The sequence below is a fragment of the Elephantulus edwardii genome, unplaced genomic scaffold (genome assembly GCF_000299155.1).
Source record: "Elephantulus edwardii isolate Elephantulus edwardi_28Jun2011 unplaced genomic scaffold, EleEdw1.0 scaffold00352, whole genome shotgun sequence".
Taxonomy (NCBI): Eukaryota; Metazoa; Chordata; class Mammalia; order Macroscelidea; family Macroscelididae; genus Elephantulus; species Elephantulus edwardii.
This window is the reverse complement of record NW_006400102.1, coordinates 1,942,957-1,961,689: the sequence shown is the minus strand read 5'-3', so window position 1 is coordinate 1,961,689 and position 18,733 is coordinate 1,942,957. Positions and strand designations below refer to the sequence as shown.

The following is an 18,733-nucleotide window of genomic DNA, read 5'->3' as shown; positions in this document are numbered from 1 at the left end:
TTTTTCTATTTTTAAGGAGTGCGTTGCTTATTCGTGGCTTCTTTCCATTCCTAATGACCTGGAGATTGTCTTTTCCACCTCATTGAAGAATGGAATTGGTATTTGTATTGGGATTGCATTGAACGTGTATATTACCTTTGGTAGTATTGCCATTTTCACAATATTTCTTCTAATACTTTGCTTTTGTCTTCTTGCCTTGCCCTTTGGAATCTTATGTTCCAATCTTTTGCTTAGCCATTTCTTCTCTTTGTTTTGGCTTCTTGACATCTAGTGTAAGTTTCAGAGTGTCTTCTAACCTCTCTTGGTCTTTTCTTGCTCTTTTGTCTTTGTACTGATCTTTTACTTTCTTCAAGGATAATCTGCAAGGATATCCTTGATGCCATCCCACAACTCATCTTGTCTTCAGTCACTCATGCTCAAAGCATTGAATCTATTCTTTTGGTTTGTTTGTTTTTAAAAGGAAAATTTATTTGACAAGTTTCACTTAGCGCAATACACCTAAAAAGGGAATCACAATACAATGAAGATTTAAATCAAGGCCTCAGAATTCATACAAACACCAAGACCATAATCCTAAAGTATTAGTATTGTGTCTCATTTCCATTAACCTAAGGAAAAAAAAAGGGGGGGAAGGCTTAAACTTAGGTGCCCTTACAGGTTATTAAATGAAACTAGAAATAACAAGCATGCCAAATATTTCACTTTTCATTGTAGACAAGGGCTCCTATATTTGAGTATTATTTTAAAAAAAGCATGTCTTTCAACATGCACTTAGTGTTCCATGTAATGTGGTATAAGCAACATTTAACATAATTGAACTGCTTTAACCTAAATACGCTTACTGCTAAGTACATTCTACTACTAACTTGAGAAAAGCTGAAAATAACAGTTTATTTACTCAAACTTCGTTGTACACCTAGATGAATATGTTCTGTTCAAAAACACTCAACCTGCAATCTTTAAAAATAATCCTGATTTCCACTTAGAGTAAGCATAAATCACAAGCTTGTATTGCAAAACTGTTAAATGTAAGGTTTTTTCTTTAAAAAAGTGTTGACTAGAGTCAGTGATCAGGATTACATTCCCCATCCACCACTCATACTGGACATGCTAGACATCCCTCCCATTCTGTTCACTCCCATAGTTGCACGGCTTCCCCTACTGTAGTAGCTGCTGTTCACTGTTTCTTGGTTACCTATGCAATGTTTGATTGAAAATCACTGGAGTTTTCCTGTAAAACTTGATCATATCCACTCATGCTGCTCTGACCACCATAGCCACCTCCATAACCACCACTCAGCTGCTGGCTAGCTGGGCCACCATAACTGGACTGGTTTGACAAGCCCATGCCTCCCATCATTTGGCTACCATAAGCACCACTTGCTCCTGCTGTAGAATTCAAGAAGAGTTCTACGTATCTGTGTTGCATATTTGCTTTGTCTTTTGACATAGCTGCCACAGCATCTTCATGAGTAGCAAACTCAACATCTGCTTCACCAGTTACTCTGCCATCTGGACCAATTTCAATATGTACTCTCACAGGGTTGAGTGGTGAAAAGAAATTATAAATGTCATTCTCAGTAACTCTGTAAGGCAACCCCCTCATGTGTACACAGTGTCCTGTTGTGCTCTGGAAAGTAGATCCACCATCCCCATATCTGTGATCAGACATTCCTGAAATACAGTAATTGAGGTCTCTTCCAAATCTATCTGACCCAAATCCATAGCCATCATTATAGCCATTATAGTCACCATAGCCTCCATAACCTCCACGCCTCATTCTTTCAAAGCCAGCTCCTCTGCCAATATTGTTATACCCTCTGCCAGCCCTAAATCTGTCATAGGGACTTGGCCGCTGCATGGCCATAAGTTTCCGAGGCAGATTATAGTGAGTTCGAACTTCAGCTAGACTGCTCTTAAAGATTTCAATATACCTGTACCCTATTCTTTCCTTGTGTTTCTTTAGAGCCTTTTCAGCTATTTCCTGTGAAGCAAACTGCACGAAGGCTTCCCCCGTACTCCTTCCCTGAAAGTCCACCGGCAATGTTATCCCATTTGGCACGATTTCCAACCCTGAGAAGAACTGAACAATTTCTTCCTTGCTACATCCAAAGGGGAGTCCTCTAAACCGCACAAAGCCATCATTGGCCGTGTCGGGACTATTTGGGCCAGTATGCTTCAACACCCAATCCATTTCAACGTTGTTTGACTTGAATACTTCAACATATCTGTGTCCCATAGTTTCTCTTTTTTCAGGGCCAATTTGACTTCATCTTCTGATTCAAGTTCAACAAAAGCCTCGCCACTCGGTCTGCCTTCTCTTGTGTAGATGAAACGAATACCTTGGGCCCCATTTTGAATTTTGCAGTCAGAGAAAAAAACTCTGCACTTCATCGGCCGAACAAGACCAGGGCAAGCCCCGGACCTTCACCACAAATCCCTCTCTGCCTTCAGTGCCCAACATCATCGTCTCTTAAAAGAGAGCCTGGTGTAGAAATTAACGCAGCAAAGCCAAGTCCGACAGGGCTGAAAAGAAATCTGAATCTATTCTTGAGATGGTTTTAAATTCAAGTTAGATAGCATCAAGGTCCTATTTGGTTCTCATGGAATTGTTTTCATTTTCTTTAACTTCAATTGGAATTGGAAAAATTGATTGTCTGTTCCACAGTCAGTGTCTGGTCATATTTTGACTACTAATATTGAGCTTCTCCATGGACTCTTTCTACAGATAGAGTCAATCTGATTTTTGTGCAATCCATCAGGTATATAGTATATAGTTGTTGTGTGTAGTTATATATGCTTTTTAAGGAAGATATTTGAAATGAATAAATAATTGATTGTATTAAGTTCAATCATTCAATCTCCAGCTGCATTTCTGTGATCAAGGCCATATTTTCCAACTACCAGTTCTTCTTCATTGTTTACAAATTTTGCATTCTAATCAGTGAGTTATATGTCCTAACAATTTCAGACTGCGAAAATTGGTAGAATTTCTCAATTTCTTCATCTTTGGCTTTAGTAGTTGTTATGCATATTTGAGTGATAGTTGTATTAAAGGTCTTCCTCATGTGAGTGTGCATAGTATCCCATCACAACATTGTAACCCAGGATAATGTGATACATAGTGAAATGTTCTTTTTCTTAATACTGCAGTACATTCCTCTTCAATTTTTCAGTATTGGCCCGATACATCACATTTGATTCAAAACAGCCAAACCAGTTCATCTCAGCTCACCAATGCCTAGGTTGTCTATCTTTATGTGTTTCGCTTCACGTTTTTACAACTTATAATTTTCATAAATTTATACCTACTATAGTCCATGTTTTAATTATTATTAGTAGGTATTTGCAGCATTTTGTCTTCATTATTTGAGTGCCTTCCAATCTGTGCAGCTCTACTATTCATAACAATGTTCCTCTGTTATCTAGAGGGCATGTTATGTCACAGGGGATGCCAAATCCTGCTTCTTAGTGTGTTTTAGTCTGGAAGCTCCACTAAAGTCTGCTAGCATGGTGGGCCTGCTTAGATTTGAAGTATCAACTTCAGAGCTTCATAGCATCACAGGATCATCATACAAGTCCCCACAGCACAGAAAACTGACAGGTAAATGCTGTACCTGCATAAGTTCTTTTTTTTTGTACCTGCATAAGTTTTATAAATGAGACTACATAATAGCAATCTATAAGCAAGCAAGTATATACACAAGCTATAGAATAAGCAGTAACATACAAGGCACAAACACCCCCCCCATACTGTATTGTACCCAAAAGAGCAAACTATAAAACAAGGATGCATAAAAACATCATAAAACAAGTATGCATGATATCAAAATAAAATAAAATTGCTTGACCTGGGGTGTTGTATCTGCCCTAGCAAGAAATTGGACTTGGAGTACTTAGTCAGGTTAGAATTTATGCTCATCTGAATGATAACCAAGGAGTCAGTCCTTCGAAATGGACACCATAGTTGGAAATGTAGAGGGTCAGAAAAGGAGAGGTAGATCCTCAACAACATGAGTTGACTCAGTGACTACAACAATTGCTGACAGCACAATGGAGATTTTGATGATTGGACATAATCAGACAAGACTGCAATCTTGTACAAAAGGGCATGATGAGTCTGCGTCAACACAAAGTTGCTTAAGAACATTGAAGTTCCTCAAATTTTCCAAAGAAAATCAGAATTAACTTGTCTGTATCTATAAACAAGGGGGCTCTGGTGGTCTCATGGTAAGGAACTGCATTGTTAACCCAATGACAGGTCATTCACATCCACCAACTTCTCTGGGGAGAAAGATGAGAAATCAACTCTTATGAAATTTACTGACTGTAAAAATCCACTGGAGGATCAGCTATAGGTCAGTTACTATTTGACCTACATAAAAACGTATCTATAAACAAGAAACCCTAATGACATAGTGTATAACATATCAGGCTCCTAGAAATATAGGCAGTCTCTTCCCATAAAGATTTACAGCCTTTTAAATTCAATGGAAGGCTGTATGAGTTGGAATTAACTGACAAAAGTGAATTTTGGTTTTTGGCTTTGGTATATATGTGCATCAAAGACTTCTACAAAAAAGTGAAAAGAGAACTTACAGGCTAGGGGAAAATATTTGACTATGACATATCAAACTGTCCAAGATGTATAGAGAACTCCAATATCTCAATAGCTAGAAGACAAATGGTTCCATTTTAAAAATGCATAGACAACATGAAACACATTTCATCAAGGAAGACACTCACATAGCCAACAAACACATGAAGAAACACTTGTGATCATTAGCTTTTATGGAGATACAAATAAAACTAAAAATGACATATCATCTCATCCAACAAAAACAAAGTTCAATGAGACAGAAAAAAACAAATGTTGGCAAAGGTATAGTAATATTGGAACTCTCATAAACTGCTGCTAGGACTATAAACTGGTACAACCACAGTGACATAACACTTCCTTAAAAAGTTGTAAATAGAAATACCATTTAGCTTATCAGTCTCACTAATGGTATATATATACTAAAGAAATAAGAGCTGCAACATGTGCAATATATACACATCTATGTTCACTGCAACATTATTTATAACAGCAGAGACAGACATAACCCAGTGTCTATAAATAAACCATGGTACAGGCACATCATGCAATATTGTGAAACATTAAATAACAATGAGAAATTCATGAACCACCACATAACATGAATTAATCTAGAGGACATTATTCTTAGTGAAATAAATCAGCCACAAAAGGACAAATATTATATGAATTCATTATTACATAAAACTAAGAAAAGGAAGATGGAAATGGAGAGACAAAAAAGGAGAACAGTAGAGTTGGAACAGAGAGTCAGTGAGTTGAAAGACAAAAGCCTCAATGGAAAAATACTAGAAGAAAAATCAGAGATGAGAAGTAAAGAAAGTGACGAAAACATTAGAATTATGTGGGATGACACAAAGAAACAACATACATATTATTGGAATTCCAGAACACAAGAGGGACAGGGAAGTCACTGAGAAAATTGTGGAAGAAGTACTAGACGAAAACTTCTCAAGTGTTACAAAGAATGTAAAAATCCACACTCAAGAAGCACAGCGAGTGATTTCAAGATGGCGGTGATGGAAAAAACAGTGTGAGGAACTGAAGGAGCAGCAAGCTGCATAGAAATGGGCCACTAGTAAGGCTGTCGTGGCACACAGAGACTGACACAGCACAAAGTGGACAGTAGGAATTTGAGTCAGAACTTTCATTAAAATAATTCATTTGGGAGCTAGCTACAGGAGCAATGAGCCACACCGTGAGCCCTGGCAGAAGCTGGAAGCTGACAGCTGAGCTGCTGTGGAGCCCATCCGCCAGGAAAAAGAAGGTTAGTGGGAAATGTACTGAGTTCTCTTAAGTCCTACTAGGAACAAGTGGGTCTGTTGGATTTCTTGTACCCCTACCTACCACCCAGGATCAGGAAGGCCAGCAGGAATTCAACTGCGTTTTCTTGGGCACCACCCACTGCCCGGGAGAGCACCAGGAACAAGCATTCCTCTAGGAATTGACTGAGTTCTCTTGGGCCCTGCAGACTGCCCAGGATCTGGTGGGCTGGTGAGGATTTAACTGAGTTTTCTTGGGCTCTTTCAAAAATGCCAAGGAGAGCACCCAAGAACAAGTGGGCCAGTGGGAATTTGACTGAGCCTTCATGGACACTGCAGACTGGCCAGAGGCAAGTGGGTCAGTGGGAATTTAACTGAGTTTTCTTGGGTTCTGCTGGACGAAGGGCCCTGCTGGGGCAGGGGCCACTGGGCAAGGACACCTGGGTAAGGGCTGCTGGGCAGGGACCCCTGGGTGAGAGCTGCTAGGTGGGAGATGGACAGCTGGAATTTGAATAGGGACAGACAGCTGAAATCTGAGTGAGGTCCCCACAAGTGGCAGACCTGCTCCTGTAGTCACTCCCCCCCCCCAGTACATACCCTAACCCCCACTCAGCTCCACCCCTGTGTCTACACAGCCAGTCAATCAAGTTATCTTTAATCTGGAGGACCTTGATCTGACTTAGCTACAAGAGGATGCTCTCACAGGCTCTGAACTGAACTTTACCTTGAATCAGAAGTTCAGAGAAAAACACAAAACACAGCTGGGGTAGCTGTCCAAATGATTTCTAGAGCATTGTCTTTAGATATAAAACCTATTAATGTCTCAAAGAAAGCAAACTATCTCCCACACTACACAAGCACAAACCAAGGTGTCACCCCCAAAAGGTGAAAGAGTACCAATGGATTCCCTGAAGCCAGAAAAGTCTGATGGAACATTCTGGCACAGAATTTAAAAGAACAATGATTGAATATTTCAGTGGATGAAAGACAAACTTGAAGAATTACAGGACACTGCAAGCAAAAACCAGGAGGAGCTTAAAAAAAAATAAAAGCCAAAACAATGTAGATAAAACAAATGAGGCATTAGTGGCACTGGAAAACAAGAAACCATGATACAAAATATGAGGTCCAATGTTTCAGATGCTATCAAAATGATGGAGGTACACATGAGCAGAGTTGAAGAGACAGAACACAGAAACAGTGAAATAGAACATAGAATTGTCACCACTGATCTGCTAGAGCAAAAAGCAGACTCTAAAAGAAAGGAAAAAGAAGAAAACCTAAAAATAATGTGGGACACATCAAGAGAAATAACATGGGCATAATTGTAATCCCAGAACAGGAAGAAGAAAGTAAAGACACTGAAAAAGTAGTGGAAGAATTATTAAAGGAAAACATCCCAGGCATAATGAAGAATGAGAGAATATATATTCAAGAAGTAAAGAGAGAACACCATATAGAAAAGACCCCAAAAGAAAAACACCAAGGAATCATACTTACCTTTGCCAGAAACAAAGATAAGGAAAGAATTCTGAAAGCAGGGAGGGAGAAACAAAGAGTAACCATAAGGGAGAACAGATAATATTAAGTGCTGATTAGTCAACAGAAACTATGCAAGCAAAAAGAAAGTAGAAGGACATATATCAAACACTAAAAGAACACAACTGTCAACCAAGAATACTGTACCCAGTAAAATTATCCATCAAATATGAAGGTTACCTCAAGATATGCTCAGAGAATGCACACCCATGTTTATCACGGCTTTGTTCACAATAGCAAAGAATTGGAAACAACCCAAGTGCCCATCAACAAACAAATGCATAGAGAAGCTGTGGTATATTCACACAATGGAATACTACACTGCATTGAAAAAACAAGGAACTCATGCAATATTATTCAAAATGGGTGACCCTGGAGAACATTATGTGGAGTGAAATATTGCAGTCACAAAAGGACAAATTCTGCATGATGCCACTGTTGTAAAACAGGACTGACAACGGGGTTGAGGGGAGACTGAGAAAGATGGGTTCAATAACGAAAAAAACTGTTTAAAAACGATATGTGAGTAGGTATTTTTGTCATGATGGGAGTCTAGAGCAAGGGCTGCATAGTGGAGTGGACCTGGGGGGAGAGAGCCTAAAATAATGAAAGAGTTTTTTCTTTTACTAGGGGGGGAGGGCTGGGAGGGGAGAAAAGTGCAACAATGAATTAATAGAAATCGAAAGTCTTTGTAAATTTTCATTGAACTTAATAATAAAATTTTTTAAAAAGATAAAAATCTTATGACTTTACTTTGGGGAAAAAAGTTAAACTGCCAAATAAAATCATACTATTTTGGAAAACAAAACAAAAAGATATGCTCAGAAAAACAGAACCTAAGGGAGTTTGTAAAAATAAGACTAGTGATGCAGGAAACTCTGAGAGATGTCCTTCTTGGACCAAAGTAGCTAGCAACAACACCAAAAAGAACTCAACAAAATGATAGCAATTAAACCCTGCCTTTCAATAATCACACTGAATGCGAGTGGTTCGAATGCATCACTAAAGAGAAGAGTAGCAGATAGGATAAGAAACCAAAGTCCACCAATATGCTATTTACAAGAGACACACCTAGAAAATGTAGATAAAAACAGAGGATGCAAGAAAATTTACCAAGCAAATGGCAACCAGAAAAAAGCAGGAGTAGTGATACTAATCTCCAATAAAACAAATTTCAATGCTAAAACCATCACAAAGGACAAGGAAGGTCACTACATAATGCTTAAAATGGAAATAGAACAAGAGGGCTTAACAATAATAAACAACATCTATGTGCCAAATGAAAGACCTGAAAAATACATAAAACAAACATTAAAAAAACGGAAAAAGGAAGTAGACAACACTACTATAATAGTTGGAGACTTTAATACACCACTCTCAAGAAAAGATAGTACTACCAGAAAAAAACCTCAACAAATTTGCTCAAGAATTAAACCACACACCACCTCAACCTCATAGACATTTATAGGCTAATGCACCCAAAAAAGACAAAGTATACCTTCTCCAATGTGCATGGAACATTCTCTAGAATAGATCACAAGGCAAGCATCAATAAATTAAAAAACATAGAAATAATACAAAGTATCTTTTCAGACCACAATGTTACAAAATTAGAACTTAATAACAAGAGAATAAAGGAGAAAAACCATACATTTGGAAGCTGAACAACACCTTTCCTGAACTTAAGTGGGTACCAAAAGAAATAAAAGATGAAATTAAAAAGTTTCTTGCAATAAATGACAATGAAAACACCACTTACCAAAACCTCTGGGAAACAGCCAAAGCAGTAATCAGAGGTTAATTAATAGCAAAAAGCAAACATATTAAAAGGCAGGGAAAAATGACCATTGACTCTCTAACTCAACATCTCCAACAAGCTGAAAAAGAACAGCAATAAAACTCAACACCCTCTAATAAAAACTGAAATTATAAAAATTAAAGCATAAATAAATGAAATAGAAAACTGAAAAACAATTGAAACCATCAACAAAACAAGGAGTTGGTTCTTTGAAAAGGTCAATAAAATAAACAAAATAGTAGCAAACCTACCAAAGAAAAGAAGGAAAAGAAGCAAATAATCTGAAGAAATGAAATGGGCAATGTCACAACACAACCAACTAAAATAAAACGGCTAACATTGGGATATTATGGAAAAACTATACTCAAACAAACATGAAAACCTAGAAGAAATGGACAAATACTTAGAAATTCACAATCTACCTAAACTAACATCAACCAAAATTGAACACATGAACAAACCCATTAAAAAAGAAGAGATGGAAAAGGTAATAAAACAACTTCCATCCAAAAAAGTCCTTGACCAAATGGTTTTACAAGTGAATTTTATTGAACATTCAGAGAAGATCTGTCACCAATCCTACAAAAACTACTTTAGAAAATAGAAAAAGATGGCATTCTCCCAGACTCATTTTAATAAAGCAAACATATCCTTGATACCAAAACCAGATAAAATTACCACCAAAATAGAAAACTATAGGCCAATATCTCTCATGAACACAGATGCAAAAATTCTGAATAAAATCCTGGCCAAGAATCCAACAATACATAAAAAAAAAATACTTCGCCATGACCAAGTGGGATTCATAACAGGTATGCAAGGATGGGTCAACATAAAAAAAAAAAAATAATCAGTGTAATCCATCACATTAACAAAGCAAAGAACAAGAACCACAGGATCCTATCAATTGATGCAGAAAAGACATTTGACAAAATGCAACACCATTTCCTGATTAAAACACTCAACAAAATAGGATCAGAGGTGAATTTCTTCAACATAGTAAAAAGTATGCTCGCATACTTTGGACATGTGGCCAAGAGAGACCAGTCTTTGGAGAAGAATATCATGCTCAGAAGGGTGAAGAGACAGAGCAAGAGATAAATACCTCACATGAAATGGAGAAATAACTGGAGAAATGGGAGTAGGTATGTTGGAATCAGTGAGACAGGCTCAGGAAGGGCAGGCGTTAGAGCTGCTGTACATAGGGTCACTATGAGTTGCAGATGACTCAATGACACATAAGAACAACAACAACATCTTGAAGTGTGATGCTGTCAATTATAGGATAATATTCATACATTTATAAGGAAGACAAGTTAATATGATTATTACTCAACTTTTCCCACCAACTACCAAACCAAAGATGAAGAAATTGAGGATTTGTACCAACTTCTGGAGTCAAAATTGTTCAAGCACATCATAAAAATGCATTAATAGTAACTGGTGACTAGAATACAAATGTTAGAACCAAAGAAGGATTGGTATTTGGAAACAGATAAAGAATGACAATTGGAAAATATGGCCCAGAAATAAGGCCAGAAATAACATCAAAGAATTGTTAACACCAAGGACTTATTCCCTGCAAATACCTTTTTAAGAAAACATAAACATCCAAAGAGTCCACAAGAAAATTACTGGATCTGGTTGAATGGTTCAGCAAAGTTGCAGGCAACAAGAACAATATATAAATATCACTCATATTCCTCTACAGTAACAGAAAGAGTTCCGAATATGATGTTATTTATAATTCCCACACAAAAGATGAAATCACAGAAGATCACATACTTGGGAATCCATCTAATCAGAAACACAAAAGACTTATACAAAAACCCTATAAAATATTACTACAAAAACAAAAAAAAAGACCTACATAAATGGAAGAACATACCAAGATCGTGGATAGGAACACCTGACATTGTGAAAATTTCAACTGGTAGATTACCAAAAGCAATCTAAAAGTATTGTGAAATCCCAATAAAGATCTTACCATTACTCTTCAAAAGATGAAGTATCAATTTTTATATGGAAAGTAAAGAGACACAAGATAAACAAAATTTTGCTGAAGAAAAAATATGGAAGGGGCGCTACACTCTTTAATTTTAAAACCTTCTATACAGCATCTAATCAAAACAGAAATTGACTACATCCATGGAAAGAGACAGTGGAAAAGCTCAGTATCAATAATCAAAATAAGGCCAATGGAACAGATCATCAATTAGTCATACATAATCTCAAATAAACTGAAGAAAACAAAAACATGTAAATGAGATTTAAAACAACAACAACCTTCATTTATTCCACATGAATCTAAAAAGCAACTCAAGAATTTACTTCATGCATTAAACACTAAGGACCAAAGACCAGATGAGTTGTGACATGATCTAAAGGACATAATCCATAAAGAAAGCAAAATATCATCATAAATGCAGATTAGCAGGGCAGCAAGTAATAAATGTTAGAGAGGATGTGGTGAGATAAGAACTCTTATACATTGTTGGTGGGACTGCAAAATGGTACAATCACTCTGGAAGAATGTTTGGTGTTTCCTCAAAAAGCTGAACATAGAAATTCCATCTATTACACTGCTTGAAATATACCCTGAGAAAATGAGAACTGAGGCACAGAGACTTGTACACCAATGTTTATAGCAGCCTTATCCACCATTGCAAGAACATGGAAGCAGCACAAATACCCAATCACAATGGAATGGATTGAGAAATAATGGTACACTCACACAATAGAATACTATGCAGCACACAGGAACAATAATATTGTAAATTACTACCTAACAAGGGGAAACTGGAGAGCATTATACTGAGTAAACTAACTCAGTCTCATGAAGACAAATATTATACAAGACCATTATTATAGAATGAGTATGAGGATCCAAGGGGAAGGTTAATCATAAGGTCTCACAATTTGATGGGTGGATGGAGGGATGGGTTAAGGAAAGGGAAAAGATCTGGTATGAAAAACAACATATAAGAACTTTATGAGCTTTGTATGTAAACCAGTATAATTTTTCTTAAAAAAAAAAAAGAGGTTAAAAACACAGAAAAGAAGCAAAAGATCATAATGGATGTCAGAAGAGACTCTGAAACTTGTTTTTCAACATGTTATATGTCATTGAGTTGGAACCAACATATAGCTGAACATTCAGTGCGTTTTCAAAGGCAGTAGATTGCATGGGAGAATTTTGCCCATTTTCTCCTGTGAAGTAGCTGGTAGATTCAAGTCGCATGCCTTTGTATTAGGATCAAGAAAAAAAGAAAGTTCTTTATTAAGAAGACACAGTGGCTACAACAATTGTGAGAATGATGTGGGAGCATTCTATTTTACATAGGGTGAGCTTGATCACTTGTGATGCATCTAAGAGTTGGACAATGAATAATGGAAATATTCATGCATTTGAGTTGTGATGTTGAAGAAGAGTACTGAAAATAGCATGAACTGCACAAATATGTCTTGGGGGAAAAGTGCAATCAGGGAGCTCTTTGGAGGCAAAAATAGTGAAACTTCCTCTCACTTATTTTGAGTGTGTTAGGAGTAGACAGTCCTTGGAAAGGGACATCATGCATGGAAAGGTGGAGGATCAGAGAAAGAGGGGAAGACTCTCAATTAGATTGATGGATGCAGTGACAGCACCTAACAGCAACAACAAGGTAGTGGGTCAGCTAAGGGTAGCACTAATAGGAGTCAGGATGAAGCCTATCCTGGGGGCTCTGAGCATGATCTTAAAAGTTCAGTAAAGGATTGTAGAAAAAGCATAAAATTTCATAATAGTAATAAAATAGATAAAATAAAAAGGAAATCAAGAGGATGAAGGGTCCCCAGCCTATCTACTCTGCGAGCATGGTGACTGAGAAGAGGCTACAGGCCATAAGTTGTGTCCTCAGAAGGGCCAGAAACTCCAGTTACTTCACTCTAGCCTTCTTGAAGTCCATAACCCCCAGCCAACTATAAGGAGAGTCTGTCATTAGGGCTTCCAGTGAAGAATGTGGGGAGAGTAGAGAAGTGTAGGAATTAGCACTGTCTGACTGCCATGTAGGGATCCCATAGCTAGGGACAAAGACCCTGCTCTTCAGTTTCCTTGTCTGTGAAATAGTGAAGGTGACAGTCTGGGAAAGGATGCTAAAACCTAAGTTGAGGAAGCTGACAAGAAACAAACCAGCATCATACATTGGGGTACATCTACTGCAAAAGACATTGTTGAAAAGCAAAGATGTGGGGAGTTAGAGTGGCAGAACCATGGTCATCCACTTGAGTGAGTGGGACATTGTGGCCATAATGCAATAAGGAGATACAACTATAAAAACTGTTCTACAAGTCATTAATACCCACCCTATTACTACAGGGAATAGTCCTCCCTGTTATTGACTGCTGATGACTGATGGAGTGAACACTCTATTCTTTTTCATGTTGGCAATACAGTTGAATTCTTTTGTTGAGGAAGAATGATTGTCAAGCAACTATATGTGACAGATTAACTGATTTATCATGAACATTCTAAAAGATGGAAGGAGAGTAGTTGTTTTGATGAAGTTGGACATTTTAAAATCAGCTGAAGCAGCTGGAGTAAAGATTTATAATCCAGTGCCCTGAAATTAAGGACTTGATTAGCAGCAAGTAGTAGCAAGTAGTTTCTACTCCAGTTGCAGCCACCAGCCCACCAGCCAGCAAACACCAGCCATAGAATGGGAGCATGAGAATGACATCCCCTGTACCAAAAGGCTTATGGTGCCTCAAAGATGCTTGGGAAAGCAGCAAGTACCAGCCTCATAAGCACTGCTTGGGGTACACAGGCATCCAAAGTGGTGCCCATTGCAAGCCTCACTCCTTACCAGTCCAGGTGGACTATTTGTGCTCATATTACCAACAAAAGTCAGAATTGTACCTGGAACAATTCTCAAGAAGGAAAGTTTGTCTCTATTGAAGTGGTTGGTGAAAGTGGTGAAATCTGAGTGACCACTTTCAATGAGCAAGTAGGCAAGGTTTTTACCCTTATTGAAGTGAACATGGTCTATTATTTCTCGAAAGGTACTGTGAAGAATGGTAAAAAAATTTTCAATTGCTAAGAATGACTTTGAAATGACCTTCAATAATGATACCTCTGTTGTGCCCTGTGAAAATGATTATCACTTACCCACAGTTTAGTTTCATTTCATGAGGCTGGTGACCTTGAGAGCAAGCCCAAAAACTCAGTTGTTGACATAATTGGATCTGCAAAAGCTATTCAAATTCATAGAGAAGTCTAATAATAGAGAAGTTTCTAAGACAAGTATTTATTTGATGGACACTTCGGGGATGGTGGTATCTGCTACTCTGTGGGGAGAAGATGCTGGTAGACTTGATGGTTCTAGAGAACCCATGATGGCTATATTAAAGGAGCCAGAGTTTCTGATTTTGGTGGCTGGAGCCACTCTGACCTGTCTTAAAACTCTACCACTGTGAATACTGATATCCCAGAAGGCTATACGCTTCATGGATGTTTTGATTCTATCTCTGATCTCAAGACTGGAGGAGCAGGAGGGAGCAACACCATATGGAAGACTTTATATGAGGTCAAACCTAAGAACCTGGGCAAGACAGTCTATTTTAGCTGTAGGATGACAGTGATATATCTTTGCAATGAAAACTGTTACTACCAGGCCTGCCCAACTTAGGACTGCAGTAAGAAAGTGATTGATCAGCAGAATGGATTGTACCACTGTGAGAAGTGTGACAGTGAATTTCTCAATTTCAAGTACTGCATGATCCTGTCAGTAAATATTTCAGACTTTCTGGAGAATCAGTGGGTAACATGTATCGAGGAGTCTGCAGAGACAGTGTTTGGACAAAGCACAGCTTATCTTAGAGAATTAAAAGAATGAACAGGCATTTGACGAAGCTTTCCAGGATTCTAACTTTTGATCTTTTACATTCAGGATAAGAGTCAAACTAGAGACCTACAATGATAGGTCTTGAATCAAGGCCTCAGTGACAGATGTGAAGCCTGTGGACCACAGAGAATATGGCTGATTGTGAACATCAGGAAGAATGTCATGCAAAAACATGAGGGATGCCATGCTGACTGTTAGAAGGTTAACAATGAAGAGCAGAAATAAAATGGATTTCTCCCCTCCTCACCCACCGCTGTGTGACAATGCTACATGAGCTGCATATGCAGGGAGCCTCTGTACGGTAGACTAAGCAATTTCCTCTTTTATGCAAACCTTGGAACCCATGGGTGGGCAAAGGCAAGGCGGTCACATGGCTGTGACATGAAGCCATATCAGACCTCAGGGCTCAGTCATGGGCTGTGACACAGTCTCTCCCAGGTTTTTGGCCAATTTTATTAAAATTTCATTATCTTTAAGCAGGAATTAAGTCACAAGTAATTGATGCCAAGTCTGCTGACAGAGAAGTAAATTATGTAACTAAGGTTGTACTTCCCCAGTGGTGACACCTTCACCACTCGAGTTTCTGGTACATGGAGAAAGCTGAGAAGGGGCCATATGGAACCTGGATAGTTTAGTGTGTCTTCCTAGAATTCAAGGGAGCTCTTTCTAGAGGTGCCACATAGTTTTTACTGCCTGGGATGGCAATACAGTAGAACTATTAATCAAAGACATATCTCTTATGTCTGAAGAATATTTTTCCTTCAGAGTTTAATAGAATGAGTCAGATGGGTCTGATATTAAGCAAAACTGCCTCTTATGAGGAAAACTGATAAGCATTGACTTGCTGTCCCCTAGGGAAATCCAAGCAACTACAAAGCACCTCTTTAGTTTTCACTTCAATTAAGGTTGCATTTTTGGGGTTGGTGAGTACACTTTTTCTAACTGTACATTTTTTTCTACATGTACATATTTTTCTACCTGTACATATTTCATATATACATTTATATGTTTCGTTTCTTGGCTAAAAATTCTGTGTTAAATACAAAGAATTTGGAAAGGAGTTATCCTTTGTTTCCCTTGCTTTGTTTTAATAAACAGTATAAAAAAGAAAATATGTAAAAAAATTTTAAAAAGCAGGTATCACTTTGAAGACTAAGGTGCACCTGAACCAAGGCCATGGTATTTTCAATTATCTTATGTGCATTTGAAAGCTAAACAATGTCTAAAGAAGACTGAAAAACTGATGCCTCTGAATTACAGTGTTGGTAAAAAATGCTGAGTAAACTGTAGATTGCCAGAAGAGCAAACAAATATATCTTGGAAGCAATGCAGACAGAGTGCTCTTTAAAGATAAGGATGGTGTGACTTCATGTCACAGACTTTGGTCATGCTATCAGGAGGGCCTAGTTGCTAGAAAAGGATATGATGCTTGGTAAAAGAGTCAGCAAAAAAAGAGACAGAGCCTCTAAAAGATCACCATGGCTGCAACGAGAGGCTGGACACAGCAATGATTATGAGGATGATATGAGGGTTGGTTCTATTATACATTGCATAGCTATGAGTCAGAATTGTCATATATATGACACCTACCAATAGCAACAAAACATGAACAAAACACCTTATACCTCAAACCGGCTTCTCTTTTTCTTGATGTCCCAACAGAAATAGGCATGTGAGCAGGGACCACCAGGCCCATCCAGCATAGAGAAAACCACTTGGTACAGTCACATAGCCAACTAGGCCAGCAGAAAGGTCTCATGAGTCAGTGTGAGGGCTGTGCTGGTATAGCTTGGGAGCTAGGAGGCAGAGCCACAACATGCACACATATTGTCTAACAGACACATGTTTATGCCAAATATCCAAAACTTCACAAGCAATCCCTTCTCTAGACTCCAGAAAGGTGGAAGGAAGGGGAGGCTTTGAGATGGAAGTTGTGGTCAACGAGATATATGACCTTTCTAAGGACAGGGACAGAGACAGGATAAGTAGAGACAGTGAGAGCATATCGGGGCACCCAAGACTGCAGATGACTTTTGGCCCTTCATCCTCACAAGCTCTCATCTTGGTTCTAATTGAGATGTCAGCGGAGGGAGGCACACATCAGGCAATTCAAATAAAGCCTCAGGGTCTAAGGCAGTAGGTGAGGCAGAAGGTCCTTACCACATACGTGGGAAACACCAGCAGGTGTGCAGGCAGCTGGAAATAGGTCTGTCATTGGGACTTCCAGTGACCAGGGTGAGGGAGTCTGAGACTTGTAATAGTATTGATTTAGTCCTCCAGAACTTGAACATTACAGAAGGAGCTTTTCGATGGTTGAGGCTGCCCAGCATGGACATCTCTCTGTTTACTGGAATTTGGCATTCCTCTCAAGAAGAGGAACCTCAGGACAACTCCAGAAGTTTCTAGCACCAAGGGGATAGGCCACTTGGCAAGATATCGATATGAAGGATGTCAAGATATAGGATATGAAGAAGTCTGTTAGTGTTTAGCTTGATGATGTTCTAAGGAAAGTAGCCCTTCTTCTTAAGATATATCAAACTGAAATGTTTATGGATGAAATGTAACACACCTAAAATCTGCTTCATAATAGCCTGGGGTGGGAAAGAATTGAGAGGAAGAAGAAATTTGGCCGTAAATGCTGCTTCTCAGGGTGGCAGCCAAGTACCAGCCTCATAAGAGCTCCTGGAAGCACAGCAGGGCACCAAGGGAGGGGCCCACCAAGCACAGTTGGCCTTGACCCCATGTGGCTGTTCCAGTCCTTCAAGGTGTCCACGGGGAGCATCTCTCAGAAGCCTCCTCACACCCAGTTCTTAGCTCGGCATAACACACACCGCTGCTGCCTCTTCATCACCGTAACCCCAAAAGGACTGCACAGAACACAAGGTGCAGTGATCAGAAGACAAAGACAGAAATGCTCCAGGATGGGAAGAGAACTGCAGTCCTTGCACCTCTCCTCCTAGCCCCACCTAGAAGTGCAGTATGACTGTGCCCCATGCTACAGCAACACTTTTCCTGGATGGGATTAAGGCTTGTCTTTCTTTCCCTGCTTGTTCTTCTTGTTACATACCCCAAGTCCTCTGGAGTTGCTGGAACTTTTCCCAGATCTAATAAGAACCTGGTTTACTTCTGCCCTACATGTAGACCACATCTGTTAGTTGACCAGGTCCTGAGGCTTCAACATTCCCCTCTGCTCCTGGGCTCTCTCCTGATACTGGGAAGTCTTGGTTCTCAAATACATAAACTAAGTGGTGGTGGCAAGCATTACTACCTCCCTGCCCTGGAACACAGAGTACCTCTGAGCAGTAGCACACACTCACCTCCCCCAGGAGCTCTCCCAGTAAGTGGTAAGCACTAGACCTCTCTGGACCATGCTTGTATTCGCACTCCAATTTCCACAGGTTCTCAACCCACAAAAGGAGCATCCCTGCTTGGGTAAGGATCATTTCACATCAGGAAGTCCTTATCTTTGTGTGGATAGATGTCAGCCCGGCCAGGGCCCCCAAAGATAGCCTCTCCTGGGGACAAACCAGTTCCTCCCTCCACCCAAGACAGAGCCTTACCATGACCCCAGCAACCCTGTGCTGCCCAGGCCTATCCCTCAATCCCTGGAGTCATCTAGGGAACTTAGGAACCATATTTCTGTCCTCACAATCCCCCA

General features: G+C 39.1%; 2 pseudogenes; one reads left to right on the top strand and one right to left on the bottom strand.

Moving 5' to 3' along the window:
* Positions 1 to 1,195: 1,195 nt before the first annotated feature.
* Positions 1,196 to 2,467, bottom strand: LOC102871347 (annotated as a pseudogene).
* Positions 2,468 to 13,444: 10,977 nt separating this feature from the next.
* LOC102870939 lies at positions 13,445 to 15,214 on the top strand (annotated as a pseudogene).
* Positions 15,215 to 18,733: the final 3,519 nt, after the last annotated feature.